This window comes from Scomber scombrus, chromosome 10 (assembly GCF_963691925.1).
Source record: "Scomber scombrus chromosome 10, fScoSco1.1, whole genome shotgun sequence".
Classification (NCBI taxonomy): Eukaryota; Metazoa; Chordata; class Actinopteri; order Scombriformes; family Scombridae; genus Scomber; species Scomber scombrus.
The window spans coordinates 22927149-22946488 of NC_084979.1; the positions used below are offsets into that span (position 1 = coordinate 22927149).

The following is a 19340-nucleotide window of genomic DNA, read 5'->3' on the forward strand; positions in this document are numbered from 1 at the left end:
TTTGCGGGAAACATAAAACATGGCAGAAGAAGAAAAAAAAACTTGAAGCTCCCTCAGTGTTTGATTGTGCGTGTTTCAAGATGACAAATTATATCAAAGAGATCGATGGATGCAGCTCTGTTTGATGCAACAGCAGCAGCCACACAACCATATATTGCAATTACACACCTGCATGCAAGGCGGGAGCTGATCCGCAACACAGCAAATGATCCACGCACTACTGAACGCTGCTGCTAAATGGCTTGGAAAATAGCCCTGCTTTACACTGTAGATAAGTTTATGTGCAAAAAAAAAACAAGGGAGAGAGAGAGAGAGAGAGAGGGGGGGGGGGGGGGGGGGGGGGGGGGGGGGGGGAGTCTCAACTTGAGACACTGAGGGCATTGTCAAGTTAGAACAGGTCGATCGATCTAAAGATGTGTGTTTTCCATTCCAGTGTACTGTAATCCCAGCATTACATGCAGTTCATCAAGTGAATGTGGGATTGATATGAGTGTGTTGTCTTGTGTGCCCGCATGTAAAGGCCCTTTCACAGTGAATCATTGTTAAGTGCTGATAAGGTTTTTCTGTCATCACTTCACCTCAACGCGAGATCTTCTGTAGCAAGTCGCGGGTTACTTTCCTCTACAACAAACTCACAGCAACGACCAGGGCAAGCCCAGTCTGCATCACGCTGAGCTTGTAACCGAGAGGGAGATGATTTCTGAAGAGCAGCAGGGTTTGACTTGGGGGTTTTAAAACAAAACAAAGGAATGTGAGTTGGCTGGATTCAGGAGAGTAGGCAAGATAGAAAGACAGAAAAAAAAGGGGTGGGGGCATGGGTGGATGATGTCTATGTTTAGCAGCTCCCAACAGCAGGAAGAGCAGGAGGGTTTTTTTCTCCTTCATTTCATAACCTTTTAAGTGTAATACGTTCTCTGTGAGGCTGATATGAATGGCACACTGGTGAAATATTAAACCATGGGAAAGTACTTTCGGCTAACAGCTCACTCAGAGCTCCCAGCTCAGGGTCAAGCTCTTCATAAATTCACCCCCATTATTTTTGCTTTATTTTATTTTGTGCAGGAGAAGCAACAGAACCAGACAATAACCCAAACAAAACAGCAACACGAACCAAAAGAAAAGTGAATCAATTCCAAAAATGTTGGCTTAATACATGTGTGAGTGAGGGAGAAGAAGAGACCATCTAAACTAGTCAAGACCCTCGGGCCCCTGAGCCTCCTGAGCCAGGTACAAGATGGTCCTGTCATGCAGAGATATCTTTTGGTTTTAGAAAATGAAACATGATAGAAGACAATAAATAATGCAAACCAAGTGGTAAATACATTTGCGAGTAAATAATAAATAAATAAATGAATAAATAAATAAATAAAAAAGAAAGAAAAGAATGTGGAAACAAATACTTAAATAAATGGGCTTTTGTTAATGATAATAATAATAATAATAATAATAATAATAATAATAATAATAATAATAATAATAATAATAATAATAATAATAATAATAATATCATCTGTATAAAATTCATCATCATCTTACTATTGGACATAATTAGTGAAATCACTTGTAAGCATAATAGTAATCATCATATTATTATATTATTATAACTAATTTTGTACTATCAGTATCAATCTAATATAATAGCAATACTGATCAACATCATGATCATCAAAATTAAGTAATATTAAGATATTGTTTAATAATAATGATAAGCCCATCATCATCTTCATCCCAACAATATCAGTGTCCATAATAGACAATAGTAACATGTGTGATAGTTATTATAACAGCAATAATAACAATAATAATAATAATATATCAGCATCATCATTCTATGCCGTATTGTTTGAGATGCATTACTTTGGAGTTGGCTGCACAACCACTATTATCAGCATTACCATATATTTGCATTAGTATGTATTACTTATGGTTACCAATTATCATCAATTTAATCAGATTCTAGACAAAAAAAGGAAGATAAATAGTGACAATACAGTGAAAGAGAAAATGAACAATCAATCATGAGAGGAAAAACAAGGCGAGGAAGAAATAAGTAAATAAAAATGTATTAATTAATAAAAATCCATTGGCATATTATTATCATTATTGCATCATTGTCACCACTGCGGTGATAACACTAGCAACTAGATCAATATGGAGTTAATGATACACTACCTTTGATTGTAATCATTGCTATGAGGAGGTTGGTCCAGTGGTTGATGTGTAACGATTGCTTCGATTTCCAGCTCAGCAGAACTATTTTTCTAGATGGAAATCGTGCGATTTGGCAACCAAATAAATAGTTTTTATTTGTGGCAACTATCCGAAAAGAGTGAACTGGTTGACATGTCCAGGTTGAGTGAGAGTAATCGTCAGTGCTACCTTAACTGCAGTGTGACGTGTCTGTGTCAATTCAGTCAACATTTTTTGCTGAGTGATGCGAGTTCTATGAATAGTTTTATACAGTAACTCGTCATAGAGAAGGTATTTTTACAGATTTGTGTCCAGAAGTTGGGGTTGGGAGGGATAGCCAGGTCATTTTCCCTTTAAGGAGTTGGGATTTTTATAGAGTTATCTGAGCTGGATAGAAGTTTATAGAGTTTAAAGATCTTCTTTTTTTTGGAGTCTGTGATCTTCATGATTTCTTCAGCTAGTCTCGAGGGGTTGAGTGGGTTGTTGGTTATGTTAATCTTTGATTTAATAATGGATTTAAGTTGTTGGTGCTGAAAGAGCAGATGTCTCCCTAACTCTATACTTATGGATTAGTGTGTTGAAAGTTGAAGAATGAATCAGGTTTTTTTCAAAAAAGGAGATGAAAGTGAGTGATTCCTTTGTGTTGTCATGTGGGAAAGTGAATATGAGCGTTGCCAGACAGGAAGTCAAGGTTGTGCCAAATTAGATTGTACTTACAGGATGATTTTAGTGATTTTGACTTTAACCAGGCTGTTGTAGAGATTACTGTATTTTTGAAGAGGCTGTTCTTTTTGATTGATTGGGTTAGTAAAGTTAGGTCTGTAATTAGGATTTTTTTTTTTTTTGAATGGGGAATGCTTTAAATCTATCTGTGAGTTACTTTGTTTGGGTTATCGAATCTATTTAATTTGGTATTTCTGATTGATTTGCTAGAAAGTAGAGTGGGAAGTTTGATGCTTTAAGACCATGTCAAGACTGATTTTTTTCTGTAAAATGTATACACACACACACACACATATATATGTATATATATATATAGATATATATGTATATATATATATACACACACACACACACATATATATAAACACCCTTTTTCCCTTCCTTGTGAAAACACATTTGCAGGCTACCTGCTATGTGAAACGAGTAGTCTAATAATACATAATACAGCACCATAACATAAATTAGCATCCATTATGTGAAATTAGACATGCAGAGTGAAGAATTTATGCAACCGCATGGGTTACATTAGACTGAGAATGAAATCTGACACATGAAGGTTAATGTATATGTTCTCCTGACAAAAAGCCCTTTATATAACATTTTCCTGCATAATGAAGAAAATGACAAGTTAGGCACTGAAAGTCTGGAAAAACAGTTTAGCACACACACTCACCTAGACAGTTGTGCCCATCGTGTGCCAAGCGGAAGCCATCATAGCATGTGCACCTGTAATTTCCTGGGATGTTGATGCACTCGTGGACACAGCCACCATTGTATTCAGTTGCACACTCATCCACATCTGCAGAGAGAAGATACACAAGGATTTGAGAGCGGACACTTCAATTACTCAATATAATCAAGATCTGGTTCACCGTATGTAGCAGCAGCCTTCACATACTAAAAATAGGCTATAACGCACAATTTCAGGGAATTGAAAGATCTGTTTTGTTTCATCTTGACTTTCATAAGAGCGCTTATGAGGCAAACAGGAAGGGGAAAACAGCTGTGGTAATTAGTTGGTTCACCTGTTTCTGATGTAACTTGGGTACATGCCAGGGCCTCACTGACATGATTTAATTTTTAAAGCCTGTTACTAATAGCCAAGATTTTGAAGCCATATTTAATATCCTAAACTCTACTTTCATGCCAAGATGCTGCTTTTTCCCCTTGGAATTGTACTATTGGCAGGATGTGAAAGTTTCTGAAACAGTATTTTTTCCATCACAGGAAACCTTCTACCATGACCCAGAGAATGAAGTCAGCCAGTGGTGATACTTGCAGCTAGTTATACAGTACCCGTCAAAAGTTTGAAAACAATGTATCATTCAAGTGTATGGGAAACTTTTCACTGGTACTGTATGTGCAGAAAAGTCAGGTATCATTTTTACAATTAAAGGCATACCATAAAGTAGGAATATTACACAGTTGTATTCTTATGTGTATAGATGTCATCATAGAGGAATCTCCATAAATTAGTACTCACATTATTGATATTACAGACTGAATGGTAACTGATATTTAATAAAAGAATAATATTGACTATTAGAGTGAGAAATCAACTAAACCTAAAGTTCATCAGTGCTAGCTAAAACCGAAGACATATAAATGAGACTGCAGAGAGAGGAGTATAAAAAGAGATTGCGGATTGGTATGACAGTCTGAGTGGAGTTGTGTGTTATGGTTACGATGATGGATTAGGGGCCCTGTACTGAGGAGACCCAGACAAGGTGGACCAAGAACACTGTGCATCCACACAGCACTTACTGGCCCATTTAGGGCAGATGATCCTGGTCGTTCACCTCCTCTTTGAGGCTGCCTCACTCAGGGCTTAATTTGATTTGACAGCAAAGGGATGGGACTGAAACAAAGAGACACTCTCCTGCTCCATGCTTTTCCACTTCCTACACATTTCTGTCATTCCCCGATCACAGCACACAATCACCCATCACTTCCCTGCTGCTCTCTAAACCTGAAACGCCCACAACATGTTAACACAAAAGTGTTTTTTCTCCAATAGCTTTGAATTAGTTTTGATTCAATGCTTGTCACATCCTCCAAGTCAATTCAAGTGTTGTCCCTTCATATCTAAAAGATGTGAATTTGTTTTTTATACAAGCAGATATACACTTTATGGTTGAGGTTTTTTTTGGTTTATTGACAACATACTAATAAATAATAAAATACAATATAACAGACGTTGCCAAGTATAGAACAATAAGGGCCTGCACCTCATTCATCATTGTCATTGTCCCTGCTGTTTTCACTGTCCCTTAATCTAAATTGTTTGAGTTGAACATCAATCTTTTTTTTTTAAGAAGACAACAAAGCAGAAGGTAAAAAACAACCTCTTATTATTATTTATTTGTTAAGCACAAAAAGATAAAGCAAATGTTTTAAAAACATAAAGTCACTATGAAAAGCCATATGGCAGAATTAAATTGAAATGTAATTTGCAAAATATGTTGGAACTGTTGAAGCCATAATTAGGATTCAGTCAATCAGCATGTGAACTCTGCACATTTATGGCTTTCCTTTTACATGGTCTTTATGCTTATGTCTTCATGCTTATTTCAACAAATAGGTGCAAGCCTGGTGTAGCACAAATGTTTGTGCATGACGGCCATCCAAATACACACTGCTCAGATCTCAGCCATGTTTTGTTTTTTTCTTTCTTTCTTTTTTGATTTTATGAATGTTGCTTTAGAATTTTTCTTTACAAGTATATCAGCCTTGAGGAACCATCAGCTAGCCTTCAGTTCAATGGAAACCCAACCTGGCACATATTTTACAATAGATTCAATAAAGCAAACTTTTATGACCTACAGGCAGGAGGCCATGAAAAACACTCGGTCAAGTAAATGAAAGAATAATAATAGTAAGGAAAAAAAATGACATTGTGAAGTATGGTTTTGTAATAACACTAATAAAAATTGTGGGATATAATGATCCAGAGGCTTTGGGCACACTGAAAAAGGCAAGAAAAACAGACTTGTGTCTGACAGTCTACAAGGCCTCTGGCTGTGGAAATATCCCTGACTGCTTGGCAGGGCTGCTGACTGCCGTTTCAGCCACTATCTTAATTCTCTCCTCTAACATGTGTAGGAAATTTACTGCTTCATTTCATCTTGTCACAAAGGAGCACTCTGCACCTGGCTTTCCTCCTTCCTCTGTTCACCGCTCTCTCTCTCTCTCGTCTCTCCTCCCTCTTCAGGAGAGTCTTAAAGCTAATGAGTTATGTTGAGTGAGACAGAAGTTCTTATCAAGGCTGTCACTGGCCCCGGGGCTTACGCTAAGAGAGATAAGACAAATCAACATGAGAGATGTGGCCTTTCCTTCAATTTACTGTAACAAACCTGCCCTCCTGCTCCCACAGACAGGAACAGAAGTTTGTGCCTTCAAACCACAGGTGAAAATGAGGACATTCATCTAGTGAAACTTTTACCTTCACACTGTTTGCCATCCCCTTTATAGCCTGACTTGCAGATACATTTGTATGACTTCAGGGTGTTCTGGCAGATGGCATCGATGCTGCAGTTGTCAAGAGCCTCTGCACACTCGTCCACATCTAGAGAAAGGGAAAAGGGAGGGAGGAAGGGGGCGGTTAGTTGATGAAACTAAAACACTCTTGATGATGGTTTCACATTTATACCACAAATAACACACTTTTGTGAATGTCAAACTTCATGTAATTGATTTTGACCGCTCCAAGTAAAACATCAAATACAAAGACGCACAAAAAAAACAGTGAAAACTAAAATCGTATTTCCATAATTGTGTGGTTAAGCTGGGTTAAGTTGGTGGTTTGGAGAACCTTTGTTCCAAAATGATGAACACAGGCTCCTTGTTTGTAATCAAAAATAAACAACCACTTATTGATTGTTGTGCAGTGACCTGATCAAATGGACATGTATCTCTCCAAAAAGGGTCAAGAAAGAAAGCCTGAACAACAAATAGAGGATTTTTCACAATTACATCTTGGGACACCCTGGTGGGCAGCAAACATGACCAACCTCCATGGTTAGGGTCCACTAAGTCCCCCTTATTTCACCCACCATCATTTTTCAAGCAATAAAAAGCTTTACGCTAAATGCTACATAATGTCAGCATGCTAAGACATTGTTAACACATTCGTTTATAAGGTGTAATGTTTACCATGTTCACCATTTTAGTTTAGCATGTTAGCATGCCAACATTTGATAAAGATTAGTATGACTTAACACAATGCTGAGGCTGATGGGAATGTCAATTACTTTGAAGGCATTTAAAAAGCACTGGACAAACAAACATTTTGAAATGATGATGGCACTATAGGAAAAGTTGGGTGATCACGGAAGTCCGAGAGGGGTCTATCTGCAGTCCCCCCATGTTGTCACCGTTACAGCACAACCCCCAGATCCCTATCCTTAACCCTAACCATCCCCCTTTCTCATGCGTCAATCTAACATCTAACAAAGTGGGTGTGTTGTGCAGATACTCCGAGTCCACACATAGACCTACTTGGTTGATCTGCTGGGCACCAGAAATGTCTGTTCTAAATTTAACGGTATGCTAATTCATCAAGTCGTTCTTAAAGTACTTCAATCTGGACCAATTTACTGGAGCGACTGACAGACTGACATCGCCATTCCTTGGTCCATGCAGCTGTTGTAGCTAAAAATCAATCCAATATAATAATGAAAAAAGCCTTTTGAATAAGCAGCCTTCATTGGAATGACAAACAACAATGCTTTTGATCCAGTTTTCAAAAGGAAATTTACAGTACGAACTTCAGTCAAAGCAGGATGTCCAGGCTAAAGATGAACTAATCATATTTATGGTTGATTAGTACTCAGAGTCCTAATAACGGGTATGTGCGTTAATAAAATAGTTCAGCATAAAAGTAACGGTTGTGTAACTGCTGCAGTTTGAATTATAAGTGAGAGAAAAGATAAGAATAGAAATGGATTTAACCAGAAGCATGATCAGGTTTGCCTTCATGGAGCCCCTAATCCCACCAGTTAACTAGCCCAGGTGTTTAGGATTACCTCCCTACACACAGGGGAAGGGCAGCTTAACAAGGTTTACATAGCTTCCAATATCCACTCTTATCACAAGCCCTCTGCAGGAGCTGGCTGATCCCACTGGGAAATGACCTGCAACCTAAACCCCTGAGCTTAATATATTGGCTATATCTGCCTATTGTGGGAGGACGTGGAGTCTGCTGTGGAATTGAGGACAGTGACAATGCAGGATGCGCAAAACTGTGTGGAAAATCTGTATCACAAAATCTACCTGTTCCAAGGGTTTTGAATGCCTTTTGGTGAATTTACTGGAAACAAAACAACAGCAGTTTATTAATGCTGGTGTTACGCCAGTGAGAAAACACAGCTACAAGGTCAGATGCTAGCTGGAGAGTCCAGTATTCATACCCATTTTACAGTCTGATGTAAATTGAAAAATCCACTAAAAGGTTTCTACTTGATGATTATGTGACACATATTAAGTGTCTGAGTCAAGGTTAGGTTTAAAAAGACTGTTCACAGCCATATGCTAGTGGCTCTGTGAGGATGCACTTAGTTAAAGAGGTCCTTTGAGCTAATGCTTGCATGCTCTCAATTCCTGATGTTTAATACGCATGTTCACCATGTTAGTTTAGCAGCATAGCATAATAACATTTGCAAATTAGCACTGAACACAAAGAAGCACACAGCTGAGGCTGATGGCAATGTTTTGCAGGTATTAAATTAACTTGATGATGGTACTAGTGGAAAAGTAAAGATATCACCAAAGTTACTGAAATTCATTCAGTGGAACAGTGAAACAGGAATGTCTGTACAAAGTTTCATGGCAATCTGTTCAATACTTTTTGAGACATTTCACTCAAAACCCAAAAGTCAACCTCATGGTGGTGGAAAAGTCAGAAGGCTTCATCCTCTAGGGACTGAATACATAGTCACAGGAGATGCATACATTGAATGCTGTTTGTCACCTGATACAGAAGTTGAACATCGACACTGGACTTTCACCAGCTTAAGTGTTTCCAAACAGCATTAGCCGTATGTGTCTAAATAGTATTTTAGTTCCTGGGCAGCATGGCGTTCAGTAAGAACCTGAGGTAAATTGTGGCTCCTCTCTTGCTAAGTTTCCATGAGGCTATTTAGGGATGCAGGAGCCCTTGCCCTGTATTGATTTATATTATGTGAGAACAATATGAATTCTCACGAGGAGCAGCCTGGGTCCTTTCTCCTCACTGACTGTCTTCCAGGGCAAGAGCAAGGAAAGCTGTGGGAGGAAGTGTTTTTCAATAGAGGAGATATTAATCACAACAAAATATCTGTCTTATTGTCAGGTTTCTCTGTGCCAACTCTCTGTGATAATTAATATACATTATGACAGAAACTGACAAACCCTTTTCTTCTTGTTATTAATGTTCTCATCTGAAGCATCAATTCACTTTAGCTTTCTAGCCTGCAACGTTGCCAACTCTCTTTCTCTCTCTCTTTCCCTTCTCACACACACACACACACACACACACACACACACACACACACACACACACACACACACACACACACACACACACACACACACACACACACACACACACACACACACACACACACACACACACACACACACACACACACACACACACACAGTCGCAGGGTCACGATTCAAACATGCCTGAAGTCGGAAACTGCAACTACCAATTAAAGATTGACTGTATAACACATTAGATGAAAGGTTAGCCTGTATAGTGGTGACATTATTTCACAATGAAGAGATTAAAACATTACATGTCATGCTATGGTACATAACTTAAGTGAAATTTTAAATGAGGATAAAACAACTTGCTGCTATATTTAGGCTTTCATACAATGAAAATAGCCTCCAAGTTTGGTACAACCACCTAAACTGGTGAAATTATGCACCTAAATGCAAAACCTGCCCCCTCCTCAAAAATTCTCCCTCAAACCAATTCAATTAAAGTTGTGAAATCTGCTCTACAGCTATATACTTGCACAAATATTACATGTTACAACTTCTTACTTCCTTTGCAAACTGTTTGCCTACAATAAAAAACCTATTAACAAACATTTGGACATTAACTGCGACACAAAGAGACAAGTACGAGGGGATGATCAAACTCTAATGTCAAACGAACAAATAACTCCCACGTCGCTGTTGCCTTTGGTGTGAGCTGCAAAAATTGAAATATATACAAATTATGTAATCTTGGCCCACAAACTACAATAGTATTCTTACAAAGTATTGTTTAAAAATCCACCCATAATGAGTTACTGGGAGCGTTCCAGCGGACAAATGGACAAAACACTGGACAAAAGCTAAATGTGCTGGTGTTTTTGGAAACCCTAAATGCTTTTGCCATGGAAATAAACATGTCAGAATGAATATATCTTTCAGTTCAGTCTTGAGAGAGAAAAAAGTAAAATACAGCATGTTCAGTAATGCTGCTCTGGTAATTGACTCATGCCTAAGATGAAAAGATTGTGTTTTTCATTGAAAGTTTCTTTCATTCTTTTGTGTTGAGGAATCACAGTTGTTCGGAACAAGTTAAGGCAGCGGAGGATGAAGCCGGCGCTTCGAGACAAGGATGAATAAACAAAGTCAAAACAACAAAAACCAAAGAAGAAAGGGATGTTGGGCAATGCCCAGATGTTTAAAAAGTTTCCTTCAGGGAATGTGTCATTCTGGATATTGCTGTAGCAGCTCTCCGCTGGTTCATGTACTTTAGCATATTAAAGCCACAAATAGCTTGAGTCTGTGTTTAAACCCGCTGACATTCTCGGAATATTGAATTCAGTGATTTTGTTGGATGAAACCAAGTCATACAATGAAGGATGCTTTCTCTACTCTGAAACCAATTCACTTTACGCTCTGTTGTATGCTCAATAAAACTTGAAAATTTGCCATGTGTCAAACTTCTAAATCCCTAAATTCATCGTTGCAAGCTCTTGACTCGGCAAAGCGGATTTTAGGTAAAAGTAGTTATTAGGAAAGTTACTCTGAAAAGCCATTAGTCCATTTGGACTTTGATTTTATTTCAAAGTAGTCCCCACATGTAAGTTGCCAAGGGCTGGCGGCTAAGGGCTGCTGGCTGTGGAGGTGAGACCTTGTCAGAGGTGCTTTTCCTCCCTGATTTATGAGAAGGCCTTGGGATAAGCAGTGTATTTAGCTGGGCCGGCTCGAGGGGGTGTTAGCAGGAATAAGACTCAGAAGGGAGAGTGCGAGTGTGTGGGAGAATTGTAGGGCCGAAGGTGTGTAGTTCAAACATAGGGTAATGTTTACTTTGAGTGTTGAGACCCTCGCTGTTTGCTTTGCCCCAAACTTCCTTCAGATACAGAAATAGACTGAGTGGAGCTGGGACACCCATAGGTGTAGCTTTACTCGCGCTGCCTGCAGCCAACCCCAAAATAATACTCTGAAATATGGACCAACTGATGCTTTCAGTCAGTGAGGGCAGTCAACTATTCATCTGCGTCCTCCTGACAGAATGATTTGATGCAACATTTTCGGTCACGCATTAGAGACAAAATGTTCTTTCTTGATAAAAGGCATTTTCAGATAAATCCTTCATTTTCATAAGTTTCTTGCTGCAGAGGAGGAGGAAGGGTGCTGGGTTCAATTCCATAAAAAGGTGTTCTTGGGATCACAGTGTTTGTCATTCTGTGTATAATTACAAAGGAACAAGTATTGTAATTATCCATCTCAGCACCACACTTACACTATACTTAGGGTTGCGGTTGAGCAGGATGGGGTTAAGGTCAGGATAATTACTTTATGTACAGAGCAGCAGAGTCTAAATGGCTGTACTGTATGAACACTTATCTTAACTTCGCTGTGAGTATTTGTTGTAAACGACCCATATGATGATACTGTATGATGTAAACTCATAAACAACCTCTTAGAGTGGTGGCTCATTTTCGCTGTGTTGATTTGATGACTGGTGCAACTACAGCAATGAATGCTAGAGGAAAACAAAAACTGAAAATATATAATGCCTAACTTTCCTGTGTACTACAAAAACACATTATCCGAACAGATCAAACCAGCACATTTTATACCCTGATTGAAGCCACATACAGCCAATGTGTTTGAACCAAAATTAAATGAAACAAATGTAATCTGTTTCTTTTCTTGCCTTTAATCTGGCTGAGCGAAAGGAAATGAGGGCTAGTTGCGGAAAGGACAGGAACTATGGCCACTTGTCGCAACATTATTACAGCACAACGTGAAAATGTCGTGGATTTTCAAGTTGTGCAGGCCCAGCAGAGTAGCTAACCTCCCCTCCCAAAAAAAATGGTTTTGATGAAATGCAGACGTCAACATTAACACAAAATTTAGCATCTCTCTCCCCCTCCCCACCCTCCTGCCCAGATCCCCTTCAGCTAATGAAGGGACACACTGTTGGCTGTCCAGCAAGCCTTCTAAAAGTTGTGAATAAAAATATCAACTGCTTCCATTCGGGATATTTACACTCATCCTTCACACACTCTAAATGTTTAGGAATCATGACCACTGACTGATCCTGTGCTTTCAAAAACTGTGATCCCAACTTCAAAACCCTTGGCCCCTCCCTGCAGATGCCCACCAACCATGAAGCCTCAGATTAATCTGAGGATGACAAGAAAATGAACAAGAACATGCAAGCTCAGTTTCAGGACAGCAATATCATGTTTGCATGCCAAAATACATTAACTGTGTCCAAATCTATGCTTTTTATACCCAAGAGTGCACAGAAGTTCAAACTGGTATTTAATTATTTATATATATTCTTTGCATGAAATAATTACTAATTAACTTTGTTGTGTCTCTGTGTTTCAAAATGGTATACTTTTGTGTGCTCATTCTGTGCAAATGAAATTCCATTTAAAAAAGGGGGCCTCAATGGTATAATTTGTGTCCTCATTCAACACTTAATGCAGTCTTTATTTTGAGATTTTTCCCTATAATAAAAAGATTCACTATTCATTATTAGCTCTGTCAATTTCCAGTGGCAAAAAAGTGGAAAAATAAGAAGGAAACAGTGACTTAGTCTTGCTGAGCTTATTTGGTCCAAAGTAATGTACTCCCCCTCAACTATTTAGTCTACAACTGCTTCTGTATTACGCAAAATGCTGATATATAATAGATGTGTATTTGGTGTGTCCTTAATACAACACTTCAATCGACACCAGCCAACACATACAAGTTTTTTGTATCTACTACTTCAATCCGTTGACACCTTCATGAGCATTTTATACCTTGTGCTTTCCAACCAAAACAGACAGTGATGAGCCTTTGGAGCAAGATGACTCACCCTGTGTCATTTATAAAACATTTCTCAAGGTAGCACGGACTCAAGCTCTGTAAATAAAAAGTGTCCATTCTGAGTGATTCTGATCATAGAGCGAGCATCTGGTGTTGTGCCTTCCCTTTAGCATGTGTGGCCTTAATAGACTATGACTCACAGACCTCCGGACCACCTCCAGAAGGAAAACACTTATTACAGTAATTAAGTGAATCATAGAGTAATACTAAGAGAGCGCAAAGAGTGACATGACACACTAAGTGTTGGAGGTCTAATACATACCACACTGAATAATTGAGCATAACTTGTAACAGTTTGCCATTAGGAGTCGAATTGACAAGAAATTCATTTGTACCATTCAGTGGATTTTTCCCTCTTCTTGGCATGTGTCCTCCTTAATGACTTTTTGGCCTCATGCAGCATATTTTATATGTGGGAAGGGTGGCACTTAGTCCAGCTGTATACTTTATATTTATACAACCAGAGCTAACTGACATGACACTCTCCCCTCTGCACACAGCAATTACATTCATTGGTGGTTGCTTTAGCCAGATACAGTACCAACTATAAAGATGGCAACGTAGCAATTACAGCACAAGTGTGATATTTTTAGTTGTTTCCTGTCAAACTGAGGTATAAAGTGAATGGTTCTCTGTGTAAGTTGTGAAGAAGGCATTAACTACCGAAGCTCAGAAATGTGAAGTTCAGTGGGCTGGAACTGACTGGATATGTGGCTCATTTAAATGCTGTAAGACAGCACAATCACTTAACGCAAACATTTCACTTACATACACATATCAAGTGTTTAATGGCTGGTCAAGCAGTGCTTCTGGCAGACTGCATAAAGGGACATCAGAGCAGAAAATACAGACTCTGATCTGTTTAACCTTTACATGGAGAGGCATGAAGAACATATTTTAGGGCAAATTTGGGCCAAGATTGTGTGCAGAAAACACACAAAATCAAATAAATCAGAAACAAAACAACTGGTAAGGTGACCTGTGTTATAGCCTAAAACATTTTCACATATTTTTATAGCTGACAATGTGAGTCTGGATGCCAAGAATCAGTTATAATCTCGCCAACTGTTAAACATAGAGCTGCTACTAATGAATATTTTCATTATTGAATTAACTACAGAGAATTTTCTCAATTAATCTATTTATGGTGTTGTCAATAAACTCACTTCAATAATGTTTATGATTTTTATTATTTATAATGAAAACTACAATAAATGTTGTGCAATCACAGCAGACAGTAAAACCTTGATAACCGACAGACGACAGCATTGCTTGTCATTTCTTCCATATGCACTCCTCAAATTGTCCGTCTCCATACTGCATACTTTCCCTAAAGACTCGGTTTCTGTATCATCGCTGGAATTAAAGGCTAAATTCAAAGTGAACCCTGCAATTAATTGGTGCAGCACCATGTCGAGTCTGGCAACTCTGAATAGTCTGATATAATTATAGAAATATAATTGTGTTGATATTTGTATATTAACAGAAGCAATTTTAAAAGGCTCATGCAAATGTTCTTACTTTTCCATTCCTCACATTTCCACCATCAGACACCCACTTATCTAGACTACTGGTTGATGCAAAGCCTGTAATTGTCTGTTCATTCCAATGATGTGCTTGTTTGAAATTGAGTTTTTCCAACTACACACGCAATTTGAAACACTTGTTAAACATATACATATATATATATATATGTAGAGAGGGAGGGAGAGAGAGAGTATTTTCCATTAACTTTGATGTCTTGCAATAGTTCATAAATGATTGCCAATGATTTCACTATATGGATCTAATACTGTATAAGCTTGAGAGTGACACAAATGTTGTGATCAATCCAGGAAATTACGCTTTTTTAACCTTAATTTATTCAGAAACACCCCGTCACATTCACAGCTGGAAGCTTTGTTGAGGTTGGGGTTAAAGGTCTTGCTCAATGGCACCTCAGTGGTGTTAATGGAGGGGCAAGCGCTGCTTTTCAGATTTATCCTGTCACGATTCCAATCACAAGTTCACTTCTAACGTTAAGGCCAACACTACCCCACTAAAAAGGACTAGACAGCTCTATGATTGATAGTGCAATAATTTAAAATAAAAGAGCTATGAACAACCAGTATTTCCCATTAATCAACAGTATAAGCTATTGCAGTCTGCAATTAATTTATATCCCGAGTTCACCAGGGGTGATTAAATACTACAGAGGGTCATATGGTTTTTCCCATGCCTCTGTCCATTGAGGAAGTCTCAAATTCATCAGTTAAGTCATCCCTCTTTCTACCCAGAATGCATTGGCCAGAACCCACCAAATAAATAACTTTTTTTTTTCATCTGGATTCCTTGATGTATTGGGTTGGATTTTTCCATTACTAAGCAGAATAAGAGCATTTCCTTTCACTTCCAGCAGTCTCTAAAGCTGGCGCTCACCATCAGGAATGTAAACATACACAGTCTGTAAACAAGGCTCTCTCTGACCCCCAACCCCCCTCCAACAACGCTGACCACCGCAGACCAGCCTAATGACGTCCCTCCCTGACCCCCCCAAACTCTCAAAGAGAGACGCAGCCCCATTATTCAGCTGAGAGGTCAGAGGAGGGAGCGGGTAGAGGCCTAAGGAGGAGGAAAGATGGTGTAGCGCCGGTCTAAGAAAATACAGAGACTAAAATGACAGGCTCACTGATATCCTCTCCTGAATCACAGTATCCCCAATCAGTGAGTAATGGAAGAGAAAAACAAATGTGGGCTCTGTGGTGGGGGGTTAGAGGATTAATGATCTAAGAGCTGCTGCAGCTGGCTGAGGGACGGCACTGAGGTTCCTCAGCGAGCCATCAGCACTTTTGGAGGGGGCTCTAGAGGTGAGTTTAAGACTGGAGAGGGGGGGGGGGGGGTCAGAGTGTCATCAACACTGGCTCGATCCTCCCCCGAAATCAACAGGGATGTTGTCAGCACAGCGGTGCATCTGTACGGAGAACAAAGGCCACTGACAGGGTGAAAAGGAAAGAGAGGAAAAGATGGGAGCAGGGGAGAGAGTTTTCTAATTTTAACCACAGAAAAGGATCACAGGCCTCATTTGGAACATATTGTTCAGATTAAAGCTTGATAAATAAACAAGCTAGCGTAGTTTCTGCAATCCTTACGCCTGACTGCAGGGAATTTTACCACCGGTCACTGGTGTTGCATACAAAGCAGTTGTCCTAGTGTTCTCAGGAAAGTTTGGGTGATTTAAATTACATTTATTTGCCTTCCTCTCTTACACACAATCTACAGCCGTGTCAGCCCCTGCAACCATTCTAAATGAGGTGACAAATAGTGGTCACAAGGTCCTCGCTGGTTGCTGATAAAGTGATTTTCTGCTCTAGGAAGGGAGAAAAGGTACCATGACGGAGGGATCACCAGCAGCTGATGGGTTCCCCTGGGGAACCATGGGAAATCTGCAGTGTCCACAGGTTATGGTTTCGTTTGGCTGTCACCTAACATTCATACTGCATACAAAATGTGGGGAACAGAGCAATGGTTGTGTATCACAGAGAATATTGTATGCATGTAGGTGATGAGAGGAGGCAGTAGCATACTGAAGGAAAAGCAGAAATGACAATCACCCTAACCACAAAGACACACACACACGATTTCCAGGAGACTTTAAATCAATGCTGGATACATTTCACTTAATGTAGATACAGAAACGCTGCAATAAAATGTTATCTTTGAGCCTCGCAGAGTAAGGGTGGAAGGATAACCCAGTTCTTGTTTTTCCTAACTTGTGAATATAAGAAGACATTCTAGCTCATTATTATTATTTTTAAATGACCAGGAGAAATAGATTGATTAAATGTTAACCTTTTGGAAAGTGCACAAATCAAAATTTGTGTTTTGGAGGCCTTGAGCAGGGAAGTCAGATTGCTTTAGGCCAGAATCTTTGACACTCTGTTGCAGAGAGGAAAATGTCTTGGTTTTACATTCCAGTGGACAGGATGAAAGTGAGCAACTGTCCAGAACGAAGGCCCACTGAATCGCCTTGGGTCACATCTTGTGCCAGATAGCTTCGACTTAACATGTGCCTGTAAACATGGCACTCACTCTGTCTGTGGCTGCAGCCCGCCTCCCTTAAAACTGAACTAAAATGTTTGTATCAAGCTGCACACTGAAGTGGTAGAATTAGAAAAACTCAGTACAGTAAACCGATACGTTCCCTGTTTTTAAAAGATCCTCCATCTATAAGGGAGCCTCATTTTGGGAAGTGAAAGCACTTCTGCATGTTAAGTGCAATCATTAATATCCAGTCTAAAATCACTCATCACAGTCGTACACATTCACTTGTCCTCACAACACACTCCCGCAGATCAAAGTCATTTTCGTGATTCATACCGCATTGCTCTTGGACAGAATTGTTATCAAGTGTTTTCACCACTCAAGTAATGCCAAGATAATAATCTCTCTGCTCTCTCTGCTGCTCTGTAACAACATGTACAGTGGTATTGGAGCACCACTTGTCAGGCAGATGCTATCTGAGTGTGTCTGCTGAGTGGTAAAGTGAAGCTGGATGATCCCTTCCACCTACTCATCGGTGAGTGACCGAGGCTACCCTGAGGCTCAACCTGCCTCAGACACTCTGATCATAACGAGAACACAACTATCTGTCACTGCACGCCTGCTGCAGAGAAAGAAGAGACAGACTGAGACAAGCTTGGCTCCGAACATCACAAGAGAGTACTTTTTGTTGGGGGGGGGGGGGGGGGGGGGGGAAGACATTTACAGGTTAGGCGCTCATCTGCTTTAATTGGGGGAGATTATAGTGAGAGGTACGAGACAGAGAAAATAAATAGATGACATGTCACCTGACTGATATAAACGTCACACAGACACACATCTCCTTAACTCCTCAGTGCCAAGGAGTATCCCAATGAGAGCAGAAGAAGTCTTTTTTTTCCCTGGTTGACCTGAATCCATCTTCCATTTGCAGGCTGTTAAAAATTACTTGGCCAAAAATTGTGCTCCCGTACCTTGGCAGACACTAACGGGAACTTTTGCGTCTGCCTGTTTTAAGGCATATCCAGTCTCTGAGGGGATAACAGCTCAACAAATACCACTGCAGGAGCTTGTCAGGACTCAGGGGCATTGCAAAAACCACACAGCTGAGAAACGAGAAAGGCTAAGGTGATGAAAGAGGAACGCCAAAGTGGTGTCAAAATGTTAATGTGAAACGACTGGCCATGTTCACAGAAGACTTTGCGGTGCCCCCCCAGCCCCCCAGCCCCAAGCCTCCATCCCTTCTCCCTCCCCTTTCTTTCTGCTAAACAGCAAATGCTCAGAGAAGTTCAAGGCCAAAGGGATAGGCAGACATAAAAGCCCCATTCAAAATGGTTCCTTTATGTGGCTTCACATACAGTTTCAAAGAACTGTCCAAATTACCACAGACACAGCCCATACACTTTCTCTCGCTGTGACTGTCCCAATTACACATATGCACACACACACACATGCCGACACTCGCATGCTTAAACAGACCTGCAGCACATCCAGCCTTCTATCAAGCAACAATAGGGGGCTGGACAGGACTGGAGTAAATGTCTAAGGGGACAGAGGGAACTGTGCACTTTTTTTTTTTTTTTTTTTTTCATTGCTGAAAATAAAAATAGCACATTGGCTGACAGTGAGGTTTCTGACATAGTGGGTGTATTGCAGTTATTGCTTATAGCTAACAGAGAAAAAGCTACAGCTACTTTATTAAGTGCAAAGGAAAGGAAGCGAGGACAAAGCAAACAAAGCAGGAGTTGGGGTGAAAAAGGAAAGGGGTGAGTGAGTGTCGGGGGTGGGTGGGCGGGTGTGTGTGTGTGTGTGGGGGGGGGGGGGGGGGGGTGTTTCTTCCCTCCATCTCAGCTCATAGTGGAGACTCGGGCAGCATCTTTAGGTAAGCCTCCCCGTCACTTGGGCCTCATATTGCCAAGGCTGCTCAGTTCCCACAGTGTGTCCGGGCCTGGATCTGGCCCTTCCTGCCCGCTCAGGGAGCCCTGCGTCTTTAGACCCCCAGGCCCCGGAGCAGAGGTTACACCAACACAGCCAGCCACAGCAGCATGTCAGCCCCACACCAACCGTTGCCTTGGTGCCGCTGCATTAGCGAAGAGCTC

At 40.1% G+C, this 19340-nt stretch overlaps 1 protein-coding gene across 1 annotated transcript in view; it reads right to left on the bottom strand.

Annotated features, from left to right (window-relative positions):
* The window catches only part of scube3 (signal peptide, CUB domain, EGF-like 3), a 56674-nt gene extending 50287 nt beyond the window's left edge, over window positions 1-6387 (bottom strand). Inside the window, exons 1-2 of the mRNA XM_062427960.1 lie at window positions 6356-6387; window positions 3587-3712 (exon numbers count right to left, since the gene is read on the bottom strand). The gene's annotated coding sequence lies outside the window, so the exon portion shown is untranslated. The remainder of the gene's footprint in view (window positions 1-3586; window positions 3713-6355) is intronic.
* Window positions 6388-19340: the final 12953 nt, after the last annotated feature.